This window comes from Parasteatoda tepidariorum, chromosome 7 (assembly GCF_043381705.1).
Source record: "Parasteatoda tepidariorum isolate YZ-2023 chromosome 7, CAS_Ptep_4.0, whole genome shotgun sequence".
NCBI lineage: Eukaryota > Metazoa > Arthropoda > Arachnida > Araneae > Theridiidae > Parasteatoda > Parasteatoda tepidariorum.
The window spans coordinates 89902489-89923443 of NC_092210.1; the positions used below are offsets into that span (position 1 = coordinate 89902489).

A 20955-nucleotide genomic window follows, 5' to 3' on the forward strand; every position below is an offset into this window, starting at 1 on the left:
ACACATTTTTTGTTGTTACCTATAACTTCTAATCATTTTTGTATTTCTTTTAATGGGTCGTTTATTTAAATAATGTGTCATGAAAGGGAGCAGTTCGGAAAAAAGAGTTGTTTGCAGTGAGGATAGAGTAAACTCCCGGTTAGAATGAATTGAAATTGCAGTCTCTTGAAGTTCGCTTTAGCGGGGTTTGACTGTACTAAAAATTGGGAGGTCGAGAAGAAATATATATTTATGAAATAATTGACAAATCCTTGATTATTGTTATAAGATAGCGAACTCATACTATTAAGATTCATTTCACCTTTTTATCATTATCTCAAAGTAATCAAGTGTTTTTTACAATAACTGTTGAATATCTAAAGGTTGTTCGTATTTAAGATAAAATTTTGTGAAACAAAGCTATTTCATGCCAAATAAAATCTTAATATAGAGTCATTTTTACATCCTTGTCTTGCTTTGTAAAAAACTTTTTCTCTATTATTTTATTATTAATATTTTTCTTTTTAGGTAAGCATGCTAAGCGAACGCTTATTTAAAAGAAAATGAATTATTTTATTTCTTCAAAATGCTTTTTTCTTCTTCTTATATTTTAATCAATGTTCACGACTATCGTCACACAAATCAATTGATTCATTCAATTTAATCGTCAACACCTTGACCTTCGCTGGCAAAAAATCTTTTTCCTCACATTCCTGTATTTTTGACTTTTCTTTTATGGGGACAAATGAAATTTTTTATAAATTTTTTATACGAACTATTATGTTCTTCTAATGAATTTCAATAATAGCCTAACGCTTTGATCTTCTAAAATAATTATTCCTCCAAGAAGTTATTTTAAATGACATTAAAATGCTGTTCTCATAATCATCATTGAAGGAGAACAAAATGGTTTAAGGATTTTTGTTCTTTTTTGGAAAAATTACGACCAGACTATGCAGGGGCCTTGCATCGGAAAGGTTCTGAGTTCGAATCCGGGTGATGTTCTTTCATTTTCTATACTATCTGTCCTTATTGAGGTAGCAACGTTGGCCCATCTGCCTCCTATATTGACGAACACAGTTGGGAAATAAAACGATTCGATTGCATTTCACTAAATTTTAGCAAATCGATCCCCGAGGATTCAATGTGAAAAGACAGTTCTCAGAAACACGTTTCTTAAAAGTCGATAAAAAAGATTATTTTGTTTCATTACATTTTTATCTAACCACATTTTGTCAATATTATTTGTCGTAACGAATGGAAAATAATCAACTGTATTTGTATTAAAATTTAAACTTAGGAATACAAAACGTGAGACAAAATAATCTTTCTTGTGAAAAAAAAATACCTTAACATTTTTCATGGAACAGTTTGCATTGGAAACAGTTTTTATCTCTCAACTTTTATATTCAAAAAAAATATTGTTACGGGTGTTCACTTATATATCGGACAACGTCTTGTCGCTCTCTTTTTGTTTCTTTTTTTAAAAAAAAATTTTATTTTTTATTTTTTTGATTTGTTGCTTTTGAGATCAAGTTAAGAGCGAGAACATAAAATAAAAAGTCGACCGGCCTGTGTAGGGGTTGGGGAACTGCCCTTGCATCATAAAGGTTCTGGGTTCGAATCCCGGGCAAGGCATGGATGTTCTTTCCTTCTCTGTACTATCTGTCCTTACTGTGGAAGCGACGTTGGCCCACTTAATAGGGTGTTCTTGAAAGAGAGGCCAACAAAATCGCCCTGTATATGCCTGAATTGACGGATGTTAACACAAGTGGGCATTGGGAAGGAAAAAAAAAGTAAAATAAAAATTGCGAAAAAGATAAAATTTTCTACAATAATGGATAAATAATTATCATTTAAAGAAAATTGCAACAAAAACCCCACCTAAAATGCTATAATTATTAAGTAAATATTAATTTAAAAAAAGAAAAAAAACTCGTTTAAAGTTAAAAATGAGTCGTCAAATTTCAATTCTGAAGTTGAATTGCAATCAACATTTTATTTTTACTGCAGGTTTAACAGTTCTCGAATCAAGACATTTCATTGAAAACACCTAAGGAGGAGGAGGACCACAAAACAAACAAAACAAAAAAAAAAAAAAAAAAGAGAGAGATTCGAAAATAAAGTTTTATTATGTAAAAATTATGAAAAATTATAGAAAAATGTTAAACAAAACACCAATAGAAACATTCGAGAATTAATAAAGCGAAACGAAAGAATGGATGTCATGTATTTACTTAATCTCTTTTAAAAATGATTTAAAAATATTTTCGTAACCTAGTTACCAGATTCAAAATTCCGATAAAATGACGATATTTAAAACTCAAGACTAATGTTGGATTTTTTAATTTTCTATTTTTTTTTATTCTGTCCCATGAGTACAATTTAAATAAAACTACCCTTTACAGGAAAAATAGAAAAAGAAAAGAAAAATATGTACAGGCATGTGTTTAAATATTTCTAGAAATTAATCAAACGTTTTCTTTAGTTTTAAACTCGTCGAAAGTAATGTAAGGAATATAGCGCTGACTTATTATTCATCTTTTTAAATTTAAACTAATTTTACTCTCTTTAATAAAAATCCAAAGAGAAAAAAAAAAAGTGAGTGAAAGCGGCATAACCGAAGAAAAGCTTAAAAAGAACCCACGCAACCATAGAAAATAAAAAACGATTATTTATCTCTACTTTCCCTACCCCCCTCTCCAGGAATAAACTCGTCTCAACACAACCATCTTCAAACTGATGCAAACGTTAAAGCATTTCCCAGTCGGGCGACGTCGGTTGCAGTTGAAGTTAAGTGTGTTCTGATCTAGTGCCGGTAAATTGATCGGAGACTGCTGATAAAAAAAAATCTTTCTGTTTATTGGATTGTGACACATTATGGATAAATCATTGGATTATTTTGTTTTCAGGTCTCAAGGGGTAAGTCTTAAATTATTATACTCATATTTATATAGACGTTAGTATTTTAAAAAATAACGTCTGTAAATTGCTTGAATTTAACTACAAAAAAATTTTTCTAATTGTCAACACAGCTTATCTAATATACAGTCTTAAAATTACTTTCGAGAAATTATTCAACATTAAAATATGTTGTCCCAGGATTTTTTTTCCCTCTCTGTTACCATTGTATAAAATTATTTTTGTTAAGTATCACCTTTAATGGTCTATATTTAGATAAGGTTCTAAAAATTGTCAATTATGCCGTATATTATTAAACCTTTAACAATATAAAGATGCTTTATTCACTCCACTCCCCCCCCCCATTACTAGCGCAATATAGAATAAGCTCAATATTTGTTGAAATACTATATAGTATTTCATAAAATATTGCGCTTATTCAACGATAATGCAACAACATCGGTCACCAACTATTTATCAAGCTTTATTTTCCTACAAAATTTAACAAAAAGCGATGAGAATTTGACTAGAGTGAAAGTTGTTTACCGTTTCAGGTAAATATTTTATTTAAACACCTTTGAATACTACTATATGGGGGGAATTATTTTATGTTTGAAATATAAAAAAAAGTATCCGGCTGTTTCCCGTTTTACGGACAAGCAACAACCGCAGCCGAAATTTTTATACTCAGCTATTCGAATATGTTTTAAAACAAATTTTGCTTCTAAATTGTTCTAAAAAAATATTTATGTATCCCAGTTTAAATTTTTTTTATTAACATTATAATATATATTACGTATATTATTAATTTAACAATACGTGTTTGTTAAATAAAAATAGTAATTAATTAAGAGGTTAAAAGTATACGATGGGTTCAATCTTAGCCTTGTTTTCTCTCATAATCCATTTTAAACCTCTATATTAGAACTGACTCATCTCAAATCATTAACATAGATAGTTAAAATTAGAATTTCTGCAACCGCTGATCGCAGCTTTATTTATCTCTATCGTTTCATTGTTAATTTTTTCGTTAATTTATTATTTATATTTTATTTATTTATTTAATTTTTTATCTTTTGATAATTTATTATACTTTCAGATATACTTCAGATATGTTATTCTAATTTCGTTGTTAAATGGGAATATTATTTTTAGGAGATTCATTTTTATTTGGTGCGCCAAAGACTTTTTATTTCCATCCTTACAAAATAAATCAGCCTACTTTTTTGTTGTCAATAACTACTTAACGGCCCCAATAAAAACCACAACTTTAGATGTAAAATACCACAAATACATGAGTTCAATTTTATTGAAGACTCCATGGCGAGGTTGTCGTCAGTAATTAATTCGTTTTTTACTGCAAAATTTATTCAATTGATGCATTTTCTTTCATTCGAGATATCGGGTATGAGAGTTAATCCTTATTAAATAATCAGGGCTGATTGTGCTCCGGAAAAAATCCGGATTTCCGGATTTTTCGCTAACAGTGATCCGGAAGTTTCCGGAGATCGAAGGTCCCCAGACGTTTCAAAAAATCATTGATCACAGAAATTTCCGTAAATCAAATTTTCAAAGGTGGAACTTAAAAACACAGTTTATTTTGTTTGTAAGGGAGAGCCAGATACATTTTTTATGAGTAAATAGTTATAATCATAAACTCAAGAAAGAAAGACATATTCGTAAATTTTAATTACTTCTCCTAGAAAACCTAGTTTAAATTTTTTTCTAATTTTTCAATTTAAAATTTTTTTTTTTAAACTCGGGAAATTTTCCGGAATTTTGACTTGGGTTCACAATCACCCCTGTAAATATACCTCCAAGTGACGTCATCATATCGTTGTCGATTCAGGAGCCAATCAGGTTCGACATACACATGACGTGGCTTACAGGTATCCAATTAAACCTGATTTAAACCACATGGTTAGGCATCATTATTTCACTTGAATTGCCCATTTTCTACTATTTGTTGTTTTAAAATTAACATCTAGATGAGGAAAAATTTTCCTTGAATTATGTTTTTGAAATTCACTTAGGTTTTAAATGATTAATTTTAAAACATTTATCATACAAAATCTTTTCTACATATGAATAATAAGTAATTTCTTCTTTGATCCATATTAAGCTATGATATCTTTTTGAATAATGTCCAATGTGTTAAATTGGCTGTAGAATGTTTTGTTTTTAAATAATGTATTGCTAATGAATTAAAAGAAACATACCTTTATGTTAGTATGATTTTCAAAGGTGTATGAAATATATACCAGCTTGTTAATATTTTTGTATGCTAAGCTTAAATGAAAAGCTTCTTCCCCTATGGGGGGGGGAATAATGTTCTTCCATTTAAATTTGTATGTTTAATTTTGATGAGAGAATGCAAGAATTTATATATTTTATTTCGCATGTTAAGTAACATAATAAATGAATTATATATTTAAGTTCATTATTTTATTCTTATCCTTAAAAAAAATGAAATTTAATAATTCTTACAAAAATCCAGTATTTATTAATCTTTTTAATTAAATACATATTGTAAATTATTTTCCAATGGAAATTTTCTTTCATTAATGTTTTAGTCTCATTAAGACATTAACAGTAAAAACCAAAACAAGGAAAACATTAATTAATTGAAATAAATTTTATTTCATTTACTCACTCTTTATTGGTATTAAAAAATACTTGATAGATTTAGCATTCAATTACAAATAGCAGATTATGAATAACAATTCAGATTATAAATAACAGTCGACATGCTACAAGCTCTCAAAAATAGGAGCCGAATTTCAAAGCTTTAAAATGCCTGGCAAGTCTTGAAATGAGCACCTATTTTTGAGCGCTCGACTGTTATTTACAATCTATATATTTTCGAAAGTTGGCCCACCTAATTGGTTGTTCTTGAAAAAAATATTATTTTCGCGAAAAATTAGTCTCACTGTTAAATGAATTTTAAAATAATTATTCATTGCAATTTCAAGGAAAGCAATGACACTGTTTCAATGACAAGAAACTGTTTCAATGAAAGCGATGACAAGGAAAGCAATGACAAATAAGTTTCTAACTGTGATATGCCGTATTATTTTGAAAATCAAGTTGCCAGCTTACGAATCCGAACTTTGGGAGTTGTTAACCATCAGATTTCGTGGGGACAATTTCAAGTTTACTCTTGTGTTTGCTATAAAGAGGGGGAAAAAAAAGATATTTGGATACAGAAGGTGAAGTACCTTTTGGCAAGCAGCCAGATGATGAACTTCCGACGCCTCATTGTTGTGAAATGCAATTCCACCCACGATATAACTTGTCTTGGATGGAAAAAACAAACAATTAAACCATGACATATGTTTTGTAAATTGTGTTACAGAGGGTTTATACAAAAAACTTGTTTTAAAATGCATATTAAAGTTCGATATAACGAATAGAGTCTTCTATTTCGACAAATATCCGAGTCATAGTCTAACAGTAAAGGCACCAAAAATGTGTGTTTTTATAGTGAGTAAAAGACCTTTTGCCATTGTGACAAAAATCTTTTCAACATTTTTCTGCTTTTTAAGTAACATTTTAAAAAGATTGAAATATATATGTTTAAGAATATTGTATGATTCATTTTTTTTAAAGAATCGTTTCATTCCTTTTATTACAAACGTATTTTGCGATTCTAACCATTACCTGGTTCGTTAAAGGACCCTTCACAAAATATATTTTCATAGAAACGAACCCTTCACAAAATAATTTATCTTTTAATAGGACCCTTCACAGATTTGTTCATCTTCATTATTATTTTGTTAATCGAATAGACCCTTCCCGGGGGGAGAGACGGTTCAAGACAAACTAAGTATCCCTAAATTTAAATTCAAAATGTAGTATTCTAAGAAAATACTTTTATTTTTACTAACATGGTGTGCGCATTCTTATTAATATTAAATCATATTTTTTTGTGAATTAAATAATTGATCAATTTATATTTATTCATAAAATCNTTCACAAAATTAATTAATAGAATATTATGCAAATGAAAATTAATTTCTGGCAATTTTTTAAATTAAAATATTATAAACTTAAGAATTGTTTAAGTTTACTTAATGCGTAACACATTAAAAGTGATACATTACTATGTTGTATTATTTAAAATATATCAATTGAAATTATTAAAAATGTGAGTGATTTTGTTTCCATTATTCGTCCGAAATGAATATTCTGTGTTGAGCAGTATAGGCTAAATACTAAATATTTGTATGTTGCATCTTTAATTTAGTAGCAGCAATTGTTGAGAAGAATCTTGTATCTATTTGCAATTTAAGAACTTTAAAAGGTTTTTTAGCGATTTTTGCAATAACAGGACCCTATTCGCACAGATTCAGAAAAGCAGGACCCTGGTTGAAGGAATGTGACTTAACGCTTATTTTATATTCACAAATTAAATATAGTTTTTTCGCAATTTTACAGAAACAAGATCTTTCACAAAATGTCTGGACAGACCCCTGATTACTATACGGATCCTTTTAAACAGAATTCGTAAAGTCCTTAAGAAACTGTGATGATGGCAGCAAATCTGAGAAGATAAGTGTATTTTCTAACGATTACATTCACCGCACCATTTTCAATAAACAACTCCAAATATCTGATGACAAATCCTATGTTTTGAAATTTTCATTTTAAGGATAACTTCATTATTAGGCTCCGCGATTTTTTTTAAATGTTTTAAGGATTGCATGGAATAGTAATATAGAGCTTAAGAAACACAGCTTTTCAATGTTTTTGAAGCTTTCCTCTTCAGTTTCTGGTTCATTTAGTGGCACAGTATATTAAATTAAAATATTTAATGCGATTTTTAAATTAGCTTTACGCCCTTTTTCAGAATTTTTTTGGGATTTCTGCGACATACCTCTCTAATACTGATATCTTTCTGCAAGATACTTTTAACAAATAACAAATATACATGCTACTAAATAAAAGTAACAAAAACATCAACATCAAAAAGAAACTTTTCGGAGCAAATAAAATAATTTAATTAAAAATTCTAATATTATGGGCTATATTCTCGCATTTTGTTAGGGGAAAACACACTAATAATTTCCTGTTTCGCATTTTGTAAATCATCATCTCATTAAAAAAAAATTTAAAAATCGTGAAATCCGTAGCATTAAATCGGATTCTTTAAAAAAGGGCTACTAATGCGCGTTTTCATTTCGAGATTCAGTTGTAACAAATACTATCGTATTAAAAATATCGGATTTTAAAACTATGTGGAATTCAATTATAAAAAATGCATTAAAAAAATTAGAGTGAAATTTTTTGCAGAAAAAAAAAAACAAATTTTTTACTTCATTAATCTTTATTTTTCATTGATCTCAAATGAGAATAGAAAAATCATTTTTTTCCAACTCCGATGCGCGAGAAAAGCATGTTTTGAATAAAATTCTGAGGAAAAGATAAAATCTTTCGAAAATTTCTACAGGAAAAAAAAAAACTTCCCGAAAGAAACATCTTTCTGCAAGAACTCGGTAACGTTCAGCGACTAAGTCACCGTGTCTCGCCACGGGGGACAATGGTGATTGAACTTAGATTGAAAAAAAAAACAATTTAATATAATTTTCATAACTTTCTGAAAAATTCAAAGCAAGTAGATTTTTATTTATTTATTCATTTATTTATTTTTTGACTGCTGCTCTGAAAATTAGTATGTTAAATAATTCTGTCTACAATTGATAATTTCAAAAGTCGGATGACTCATCTCCCTTTGAAACAGCAGAGTCAAATATTCGATTATTTCGAGCAAGTTAACGCCCAATTCGACATTTTTTTGAAATATATATTTTTTACTTATTGATCCAAAGTCTATTATAAATATGTTTCAAGGTGGCATATTTCTATAGCGTTTATACTTACGCCCATTATTTTTTATGTTATTATTATTTACTCAAGTTATATGATTAAATATATGAATAGGTAAACGGGGCTTTTCACTACTTTTTTCCTGCTGCTCTTAACTAAATAAAGTAATATGATTAATTTCTAATAATTTAAATTGTTTCAAGCAATTAAATATTACGATTTCAATTCTGAAAAATCATAGTCACATTTCTTAACGGCGAGGAATTATTTTTATATTAACAACTATTTGCTGAAGACACTAATTACAGCTATAAAATAATTTGATATCCAGAAATTTCTTAATCAATCGCATTTTAGTATAAGAAAAACCTAAAGTTAGAAAAAGAGCAGTTTTTTGGGATTCTAAAAATAGTATGGTTTTGGCATCTTTTAACAATTTTCTATTTTTAGTATTTTCTGTTGAACAAAGTAAGACATATCGAGCATAACAATATGTGGTGAATTGTACTACAGTTGAGAAATAATATTAAAAACTTTTCAAGCAATTTTTTTTTAACATTATCTTTTTCAAAAAGGCAATATTTTTAAAGTTAGCGGGCGAGAATAAATTTGAACGTCAAAAAAAATTGCGTGTCCATAATTGTTTGTTCATTTGAAAACAAAGCAATTTGTTGTATTTTTATTATTATAATTTTTTTTGTTGTGCACGTATATGTGTTTACTTTTCATTACTCAAATAAATAGGAAACACAGTGTTTTCATCATAGAAAAAAAATGGGTGAGAATTTCTCACCCTTTCTCAAAAACAGGGTGAGATTTCAGAAAGTTAAGTGAGCTTTCTAAAAACTGAAAAAACACAAATAGACTTGGAAAAAAAATCATTTCTTTTATTATAATACATTTTTAACGTCTTCTATTTTTTAAAGCATTGAATATTCTTGCTGCATCATCATAGAAGATTTTGCCTTTACTAGGTATTTGTCCATCTTACATTAGTGCATAAAAAATTTGAACATCTTACATGAAAAAACCTTACCTACGGTAAACACGTGGTTGCAGAGAAATGTGTTCTGAAAGGGGTTCCGTGGTTCGGTTGTGTTCTGTTGTTCGAAAAGGTTCTGAACAATACTGGTAAATAGGGAAGCTAGATAACGGAGCAAATGTTGAAAATAATGAAAGATCCAGGAAGAAAAGTGAAACGGATTTTATTCTAAAGGGCGTAATTCGAAACTTCTTCCAAAATGCGAGAAATTCGCGAATTTTGAAAAATTGATTTATAGAATGCACGAATTTCTCGTAGTAATAATTTTTTAATGCGAGAAAAGAAAAAAATATGCGAGATTCTCGCGTTCTCGCGCTGCAAAACAATAAAAAAAACAATCAATAATTTATCTTCATTTTTTTGAAATAATAGCAGGCTTAGTAAATAGTCAGCAGTTTTGCATCGAATAATTTTAAATAGCAGAACGTTTTTAATTTCTGTACTAGATTTTATTCCCAGCTAGTATAAGTTTTCTTTGAATAAAAACTTGACTATAATTCAAAAAGGAATTTTACTTACAAAGAAAACCTAAATTTAAGTACTAAAAAAATTGATCAGTATATTAATGAAAAAATAATATACGTAGTAGGGTAAAGAAAAAGATTTAAAAAAATGATAAAATTTAATTGAACCTTTAGTAAGACAGTTCTGCGAAACACGCGCGGGTAGGTAGTTAAAAAAAGTTATTTCAAGATTAAGACGATATATAAGATGTTGAGAAATTTTAAGATGCTTAAAAATGTTGACTAAGTATTCGCATTAATAATTATAAAATATATATCGTCCGGTGGCTGAGTGGTAGCGCTTCGCTCTTCCGTGCCTCAGGTCCTGGGTTCGATCCTCGGGCCGGGCAAGGTTGATTCAGCCTTTCATCACTTCAGTGGGTCGATAAATGAGTACCAAGTATGCTTGGGAACTAAACACTGGGGGTTCCGCGTTCGGCTGACCACCTGACCGGAACATCTGCTCCTGCATCCCAGAGCCCAAGGTCAAGAAAACTGAGATGGGCACCGTAGGCCTTGGCCCTCTATGGGCTGTCGCGCCACTGAGTTTTGAGAGAGAATAAGATGTTGAGAAATTTTAAGATGCTTAAAAATGTTGATTACGTATTCGCGTTAATAATTATTCAATATATATTGAAGAAATTCATACATATATTATTCCAAATCTATGCATACGTATGTATATTATTGAAATTGTATAAATTATTGTAGAAAAAAAATGAGAAATTAAATATAATCGCATTAAATGTTATCACAATCTGATGTATAATCACATTCTGTCAGAAACATGCTTTTATAAGACTGGACATTCGTTGAATAAAATGTTTTTTATTCAATAAAATGTTTTATTCAACTTTCTTTTCTAAATTACGAATAAGTTTTTAGACGACTAAAAGGAAACATCGTATTTTATAATTTAAAAAAAAATTGCAATCGGTTATTAGCGAAAAAAATATGAATGAAATTTTACACTGCACCCGTTTAACTCAAGTTCCTCCTAAATTTGCCACCTTTAAAACTCGAAAGACTAAAGCTTAGTGTATACCTATAGTGCCCAAAAACAGTCAAAATGACTGCACTGTGAATAATGTGTAAAAAAAAAATTGTTAAAAATTAATTTTTAATATTTTTTATATTTTTTACAGTTATGTAACAAGTTAATAAATGTTAACAATAAAAAAAACTTATAAGTTGTACAAAAATCTAAGAAATTATGTCATTATATACGTCATTGTTTTTCGAATTGAAATTAAAAGCAGTCACAATGACTTCCTTAGGCAATCTAGTGTTAAATATTAATCGCCCCATTTAAATATTTCTTCATTGTAGTCAAATAATTTTTTAAAAAAAAGATTCATTTTAATTTTTCTCTGCTTCTGCGAAAAAAAAAAGAGTTTAAAATTTAGATTTTACAGTTTAAAGTATTTTCAATTTTGAAGCAAATTTGCACTTGTTGCATAAGTGTTTAATCATCCATTTTTGTTGTTAATGCTGAGACAGGGAAAGAGTCAATTTTAAGACTTAGTTTTCCTGTTTGTGTTATCGCAATCCATAAATATTTTCTCAAAACGAATCATTCATAAAAAGAAAGAGGAGGACAACAAAGACACTTAAGTAGCAGTAGACGAGAATAAAAAAAAAAGAGAGAGAAAAGGTGATTATTATCGTTTTGTAAGAAGATATGGATAGAATAGATATCTCTTCACTACAAATGTTCGTTTTTTAGAATACTTTATATAGCGTCTCGGTCTGGCGAATAAGATTCCTTGACCGAGTTTTGTCGAACACAGAGAATGTGTAAAAAAGAAAAATAAATAGTTTTTGTATCTTTTAAGCTTAACAGAAACATTTCGAAAAAAGAGTGCCCAAATAACTGAAAGTGTTTTTTGTCGCCGCTCAAAGAATGAATTTTGTTTAGTTCAAAATCGAGTAGAATTTGCATCATGTTTTCTTTACTTTGATAATAAATACATGACAAACTGAACATTAAATAGGTCAAAATGATAATATACTCGCACGAAAAAATATTTACGTATGATTTTTGTAATTAAAGATTTTCTTTAATGAACGCCTGCATCTTTTTTGGAAAATTATTTGGCTTTTTTTTTTAATTTGTAAATGTTGGAATCGAAAGTATATTAGTTGAATTAGGCGCGTGATTTAAACGAAGCGGTAAGTATAATTGTTTGACATAACCTAGTCAATGAGCCAATTGATCCATTGTGAGCGGTGGTGGCTCAGGGGATAGCGCTTTCGAATCTCCGGTTTCGAACCTCAGCAGTGGCTGGTCGATTCGAATTCTTTTAAAAATGAAATACTGACGTAACAGTGCTCAGAGAGCTGATGTAAAATATCCACAGTGATAGATAGATCATGGATTAGATTAGAGTCTCATTGCCTTCAGCCTAACCGTGGGAGGTTTCGAGTGTCTCCGTGTAACGCAAATGCGGATTAGTTTCCTCAAAAATTCCTCTACGAAGGCAAGTTTCTCCCAATATTTGATCCAGAAGTTCTCTTGTCTTCTNGTATTAAGGGTTCCACCAGCTCTGGCTCACAGCTCACTCAGTTTTTACTGGTTGTCTCAGGGTTCACAATTTTTGTATTATATATATATATAATTTTTGTATTCTATTTATATGAGGGTTAATAAGTTTTGTATTGTATATATACAGATAATTTTTGTATTTTATTTATATAAGGGTCTGTTGACCTTTTAAATGATTCATTGTATTTGGCGTATGGGCCTATTGGCCTAGGCCGCTGTATATATATATATATTTTTCATTGGTATTCGTAAATCCAAAAAAATTGTGTCGGCTATTCAACGACGGCTATAAAGTAAGATGAAATAAAATAGATCGACTGTGTTAAGGAAAAATTAATTAATAATAACTATTGAAATTTATAACGCATTTATGTATACTTGAAAATTTAAATATTTAGTTAGTATCCGGTAGACTCTAATAACTTTTTTTTTCAAACCAAATGAATCTGTCACTGATATCGATAGGTTCTTTTAATTTAAAACCAACTTTTTAAATTTTTTTTTTTTTGTTTGGATTAAATCATATTATAAAAAAAATTTCATATTAGAAATCTACGGAATTCATCTATAAAAGTAATATAAATATGTGACAATATTTAGTTAAACATGCTGACTTAAAAGAACCGTTAAAGTGTATAATTTATTTATGACAGTGAAAAACTAGGTATTTTATGAAATAACTAAACAAGTCAGTTAAAGTATATAATGGATGAAAAATTTTATACTTTACCTAGTTATCCTATAAAATAACTACAGTCAACTATCGTTATAGTGAACTCCCTGATATAGTGAACGAAATGTTCGTTACCGTGCCTTGCTATATACATATAATATTATTTTTTTGTGGATATAGTGAACGAAAAGAAGTGAGGAAATTGGATAGTCTGAACTTTTTTCTGTTTTCCACTCATTTTTTTTCCTTCATTTTTTAGTAATTTCAAAATTTCTACATAAAGTACAGATTTTTAAAACCACCTATTGAGGTAGTCATAAGCATTTTTTTTTCTTTCTTCTATCTCTGTTTCAAATGCCTCAATGAAGGATATCTCTTAAATTTTTTGCACGCAAGACGAAGAGTCATAAAAAATGAAAGTTAACACATTCAGGGGTCTGTTTAGAAGAAATTTGGGTCCTTCACAAAATATCTTTTCATAAAAACGGACCCATCACAAAATATTTTAACTTAAAAACGGACCATTCACAAAATAATTTATCTTTCCAACGGACCCTTCACAAATTTGTTTATCTTCATTATTGTTTTGTTTATCGAATAAACCCTTCCAAGGAAGGACAGCTGTAAAAGAACTAAATTTTGTCTTCGGCAGACGCTTCTTCCCTTATTCGTCCAATATGAATATTCTGTAGTATAGGCTAAATACCAAATATTTGTGTGTTGCATCGCTAATTTAGTAGCTGCAATTGCTGTTTATTTTTTAAAATTTAATTTTTTTAATTACAATTTTACAGTGTTGAGCATCATCTTGTATGTCTATACAATTTAAAAACTCCTTGAAAAATTTTTTTTTTGCAATAACGGACCCTATTTGCACACATTCACAAAAGTAGGACCCTGGTTGAAAGAATGTGACTTAACGTTTAATTTATATTCACAAATGACGAGTCATTTTTTCACAATTTTACACAAACGGACTTTTCACAAAATGTCTGGACAGACCCCTGACATTATTGTTTTTAAATTAATTTTGTATTTCTTTTTTATGGGTGCATTTATTCAAATAATGTGTCATAAAAAGAAGCAGTACAGATATAGTGAATTGAAGGTAACGAAGTTTGACTGTAGTTATTCTATGATGAGACAATTTCGACAATTTGTTCATAAATAGCTGAAATCTGTGGACGGATGATAACATAAGTCTAACAGCAACGTCATCACAAAGCGGTGCAAAGAATAATACTCTAACGATTCTATAAAATTCCTAGTTAAATTGTAGAATTCAATCAGTCTGGTTGGTAGGGGTTTGATTTCCACCAGCCGAAGACTGTAGTAAATGGTGAGTGATGCACGTTAAATCTGTCGAGTCCTCCTTCTTTACATAACAAATCAATACCTCAGGGATATTGATCAAGGAGTTTCTTTGTCTTCCGGGTTGGTTCAAAATGACTAGGCCATGGAGTTGAACTTTAGTAGTCGTAAACTCAACATTGGGTCGGCTGTTCAACGACGGATGAAATAAAATAAAAAAATAAAATTTTATACTAGTTATTTCGCGAAATAACGGATTTCACTCTTTAAAGTTAACATATATACATTCCAATTTGAAATATTTTAAAGAATTCTCTTTCCGCATGAATCTTTTCTTCAATGGACTAACATTTTAACGAAAATTTTGTTTTCCAGATTCATTGATGCATTTTTATTATTTAACGATTTTCAGAATAAAGGATGGGAAAAAAGAGATGTTCTCGGGTCTGCAACTCGACTGAGAATCGCTCGTGAGAAAGCTAAAAATGGAGACTTTCAATGTCTGTTTTTAGAAGCAACAAGTAATCCAAGCTGTTTCATTATTTAAATTTACAAAGAAAAAGAAGAAAAAAAGCAGTTTGAGATTGGAAACAAGATGTATACAAAATCCGAATTAAACAAAAAATAAATAAATAAAAAATACTATTATGAATTTTGTACAAATCTGATTAAATTATAAAAGGATCAAAAAATCAATTCAAATTATTATTTTGTTGTTCTTATTTTTAAACAAAAAAATTTTTTTTTTTTAAATTTACGTATATTTAAGAAATAAGATAAACTGAACTTAAATGAAATTTGGAGTCTAAAATAGGCAACATAAAGAAGTTAAACTAAAAACTTAACTCAGTGGCGCGACAGCCCATAGAGGGCCAAGGTCTACTGTGCCTATCTCAGTTTTCTTGACCTTTGGTCAAACATATCTTCTAAAAAAAAATTTCGTCGATTAACATGTTTATTTAAATTCAAATAAAAAAATATATCATGTAAAATATCATATCGTTTAAATAAGTAAAATACTTCAAAAATTAATTTCAATATTCAAGAAATAATGTCACTCATAAAAGTGTTTTATTATTTATATATAAAATTATCTCATTATTTCGATTCATTCTATCATTTAGGTGAATTCACAAAATGCACTTATTTAGAATTTTTTATTACGCCCAATTCTTTTCTGACATAACACTTATTTTATAAATCATCAAGTCAAAATAATTCTTGTTTTATTACCGGACATTTCTTGTTATAAATTTCCAAAACATAATATGCGATTGCGGGGACATTTTGTAAAAGGTCCGTGTTTGTAAAATTGTGAAAAAATTTCTCGTCATTTAAGAATATAAAATAAAAGTTAAGTCACATTCTTTCAACCAGCGTCCTGCTTTTGTGAATTTGTGCAAATAGGGTCCTGCTATTGCAAAATTCTATTCTATATATAAATTCTATTCTAAATATATAGGGTCATGCTATTCTCCTTTTTCAAGGAGTTTTTAAATTGTAAAGACATTCAAGATTATGCTCAACAGTGTAAAATTATAATTAAAAAAAATTAAATTTTAAAAAATAAACAGCAATTTCTGCTACTAAATTAGCGATGCAACATACAAATATTTGGTATTTAGCCTATACTGCCGAACGCAGNACATATTGTTAAATATTTACATAGCAATATATATTTATATGTTTCATTTACTGCGCATAAGCTGCAAGTAAATAGAACTCATAGAATAACTTCAAAATATAGAGAAAACATGAAAAAAGTTGAAGAAAATTAATAATAAAAATATTTATTAATATCAGGGGGCGTCTGCTTAGAAGAAATTTGCGCCTTTCACAAAATATCTTTTCATAGAAACGGACCCGTCACAAAATAATTTATCTTTTAATCGGACCCTTCACAAATTTGTTTATCTTCATTATTGTTTTGTTAATCGAATAAACCCTTTCCGGGGAGGGGGAGGGGTGGAGAGAAAGACGGTTCAAAACGAACTAAGTTTCCCTAAGTTTAAAATCCGAATGTAGTACTCTAAGAAAATATTTCTATATTCACAAACATCGTGTTCACATTCTTATTGATATTTAAATGAAAATAAAAATTTGTATATAAATAATTGATCAATTTATATTTATTCATAAATTTAATTAATAGAATATTATGTAAATAAAAATTATTTTCTTGCATTTTTTAAATAAAATATTTTAAATTTAAGAATTGTTTAAACTTAACTTAATGCTAACACATTAGAAATGATAATTAACTAAGTTGTGTTATTTAAAATATGTCAATTAAAATTATTAAAAATGTGAGTGATTTTGTTTCCATTATATTCGTCCGAAATGAATATTCTGTGTTGAGCAGTATTAGGCTAAATACGAAATATTTGTATGTTGCATCTCTAATTTAGTAGCAGCAATTGTTGAGCAGAAGCATGTATTTTTTTACAATTTAAAAACTTCTTGAAAAGTTTTTTTAAAATTTTTGCAATAATAGGACCCTATTTGCACAAATTCTCAAAAGCAGGACCCTGGTTGAGAAGATATGACTTAACGCTTATTTAATATTTACAAATTATGAGTAGTTTTTTCACAATTTTACAAAAACAGGACCTATCACAAAATGTCTGGACAGACCCTTGAACAGGGCTCGAAAAAACGCAGAAATTTTACCCGTCCCCGAAGACGGCTTGTTCAACAATGTACCCGTCCTCCTTTGAAAGTAACCCGTCGCTTCTAAATAAATGAAAATATAATTTTCTTACATTATTACAAACATTTATATAAATTGCACAATTCATTAGTAGTTACTAGGATTAAAAATACTAGGATTACATTAAACAGTAATACGCATTACATTATATAGTATATACTAGGTTAATAATTTTAATAATTAATAATTTTAGAAAATTAACACTTATTTAAGAAAAAATAAATAAAATAAAATTGAAAAGAGAGAGGAGAGATAGATAGATAGATGTACATTCAAGAAAGTAAGCAACCTCGCAATCTCCGCTCTTTAACTTAATTACTTTCCTCCGCCGCGACCGCTTCCACAATTATCTCCGCATCCACATCAGAGAACTTCCACATCCTATTGGAGGGAACAGATCAAACGATTGAAAATTGCTTTCACTGTGAAGGGCAACCCCTTGAGAGAGAGAGGGGGGGGGGTTCTTCCCTCTGATTGATGAGTACTATGTTTACGCCTGAAAACCGTTTTCTGCTTGTATGTTACAAATTGTGACACCCATTGCTTTCGTTGAGTATCCAGGGGTCTGTTTAGAAGAAATTTGNAAACGGACCTTTCACAAAATTTCTGGACAGACCCCTGGTATCGGAACAAAAATAAGCTTTGACCTATAATTTGGAGATTTTGTATCAATCTCATTCTACACACCTGTCATTTATGTCATCTTATTTAAGACATGCATTATTATTATTCTTATCAATATTTGACCAGTATTTGACTTATCATTAATTGTTCATCAAACTTTGTAACTGCTAAACATTTTAAAATAAACTATTTGTTATACTTACAATATGCGCGTCTCAAATATATTTTTACATTTTAATACATGTTCTAGAAAAATGACACTCTGGTAAAGGTTTAAAACTAGTTTTCATTTGTGTGTATGAAACTTTCTTTCTTTTTGAGAACACCCTTATATATCTTCAAAATAGGGTCTATTTGCTAAACAACTTTATGAACTTATTATGAATAAATGAAATGGAAAACAGGAATGGAGAAACAGATTTTAATAACCAGGGGTCTGTTTAGAAGAAATTTGGGTCCGTTAACGGACCCTTCACAAAATATCTTTTCATAAAAACGGACCCTTCACAAGACATTTTAACTTTAAAACGGACCCTTCACAAAATATTTTAACTTAAAAACGGACCCTTCACAAAATAATTTATCTTTTAATCGGACCCTTCACAAATTTGTTTATCTTCATTATTGTTTTGTTAATCGAATAAACCCTTCTCTGGTAGGGGTGAGGGAATAAAGGCAGGTATAAACGAACTAAATTTTGTCTTCGACATTCAGCAGTAAATTCTGCGTTCAGCAGTATAGGCTAAATACCAAATATTTGTATGTTGAATCGCTAATTTAGTAGTTGCATTTGCTGTTTATTTTTTAAAATTTAATTTTTTTAATTATAACTTTACAGTGTTGAGCATAATCTTGTATGTCTTTACAATTTAAAAACTCCTTGAAAAAGTTTTTTTGCAATAACGGACCCTATTTTCACAAATTCACAAAAGCGGACCCTGGTTGAACGAATGTGACTTAACGTTTATTTTATTTTCTCAAATTACGAGTCATTTTTTCACAATTTTACCAAAAACGGACCTTTCACAAAATGTCTGGACAGACCCCTCATAACTATTATCGTCTTACTCCATTCATTCATTTTCAAATGAATTAAAATGTTTTAAAAGCAAGGCTGAGTGCTGTAACGAAGTTTTTTTTTTTTCAATAATTCTTTGCACAGTTTCTTTGAGCCTTCGATTCAATGCGCTATCTAATAGCAAATTTTACTATCCAAAAAGAGTATACTTCGCGCTATGTTAGAATAAAGGACGGACGCAAGAATCTTCTGTGCTTCGACATTATTCTTGTTCATGGAACCAAAACAGTAGAATGTCCATTTCTGGTTCATTCATATTAATTTGTTTTATGAAATCGTTTTATTTTGTTCAATTACTGCATCCATAAAATTTATTCTATACCCATGGCAGAATTGCGACGACACGGCGACATTGTCGCATAATGTTACATAGTTTTTGCAGAAAGATTTTTCATTTGGGAAAGGAAAAATTTTGGTTTTTCTTTCTGCATAATTTTTCGAAAAATGTTTTTTTTTTCTGCAGAATTTTTTTCCAAAGATGTCTTTTTTGCGCATCAAAGAGGAAAGAAATAATTATGAATTTTCTATTTTCATTTAAGATTTTAAAAATAAATAGGTAATGGCTTCAGCTAGAATTTCAAACTAATAAAATTAAAAAATTCAGACATTACGAAAATTTGAAAGATAGTTTGGTCTAGAAATTATTTTCTTTCTTTCATTTTTTTTTCCTTTAAAAAAACACCATATTTTACAGATACTTATTTGAATATCTCTTTTTTAAAGAGATATTCAATTTGTATAATGATTTACAAAATTCGAAATTGTATTTTTCCTGCTACATAATGCGAGAATATCACCTATAATATTTGAAGTAAAAATATATTACTTTATGATTTTTATAAATTTTATTATATACTTTCTTCTGTAAGCATAGCGTTTCTGTAACTTTAAATTAGTAATTGTTACAATTAAAAGTATCTTAAAGCAAAATATATTAGTGCCAGGGAAGTGTGTCACTGAAAGCCCGAAAAAATTCTGCCACAGTGTGCTCAAGTTGCTTCTGTCTGTACTCGATATGTTGCTATTTAGTGAATAAAAAGTTAGAACAAAAAATCATTTTAATGTCATAATAATGTTCGTAAAAAATGTCGCCTAATGTTTATCTTTTCTATCAAAATTAAAGTAGAAAATAACACCTAAGAGAAGGAATTAACACCATTGAAAATGAAACTAACCTATGGAATTTTAACAGCACTAAAATCGTTGAAAAGTAAGCTTCATACTATGAAATTTGAACAGCATAAAAACCACTGAAAAAGAAACTAACCTATTAAAAACTTAATTTTAAGCTTCATTTGAGGATTTAGGGAATGCTTACAATATCGTTGAAATGTTAACTTCACACTAAGAAATTTGAACAGCATTAATACCATTGGAAAAGAAACTAACCTAAAGAATTTTAACAGCAGCAAAACCATTAAAAATGTAACTTCATTTGGGGAACATCGCTAAAACAAGGATGGAAAGTGGAAAAATCTCATTAAACACTTTCTAAATACTGATCAATGCCAAAGACCAATGTCTTCAAATGAAAAGCGTTTCTTAACCGGTTCCCATTGTTTTAGGTGACTCTACTAAAAAGAAGTGAGTAGGAAGGGTGCCCCACTTTTGTTTAAAAAATAAAATCAAAAAGCAGCTGCTATTCGTGGGTGGCTTAAACACGAGACAGATGTGCATCAACCACACCTATTCATAATATAAATGAGGCAATGCAAACGTTCATTTCAGAAAGTCAAGGAAAGAAAGCGGGAATCACATTTTAA

The 20955-nt window shown here is 29.2% G+C and overlaps 1 protein-coding gene across 2 annotated transcripts in view; it reads left to right on the top strand.

Annotated features, from left to right (window-relative positions):
- The first annotated feature begins 2720 nt into the window (after window positions 1–2720).
- LOC107444770 (puratrophin-1) overlaps window positions 2721–20955 on the top strand; it is a 259571-nt gene continuing 241336 nt past the window's right edge. For both annotated transcript variants that reach the window (XM_071182930.1, XM_071182931.1), the window contains exon 1: window positions 2721–2901. The gene's annotated coding sequence lies outside the window, so the exon portion shown is untranslated. The remainder of the gene's footprint in view (window positions 2902–20955) is intronic.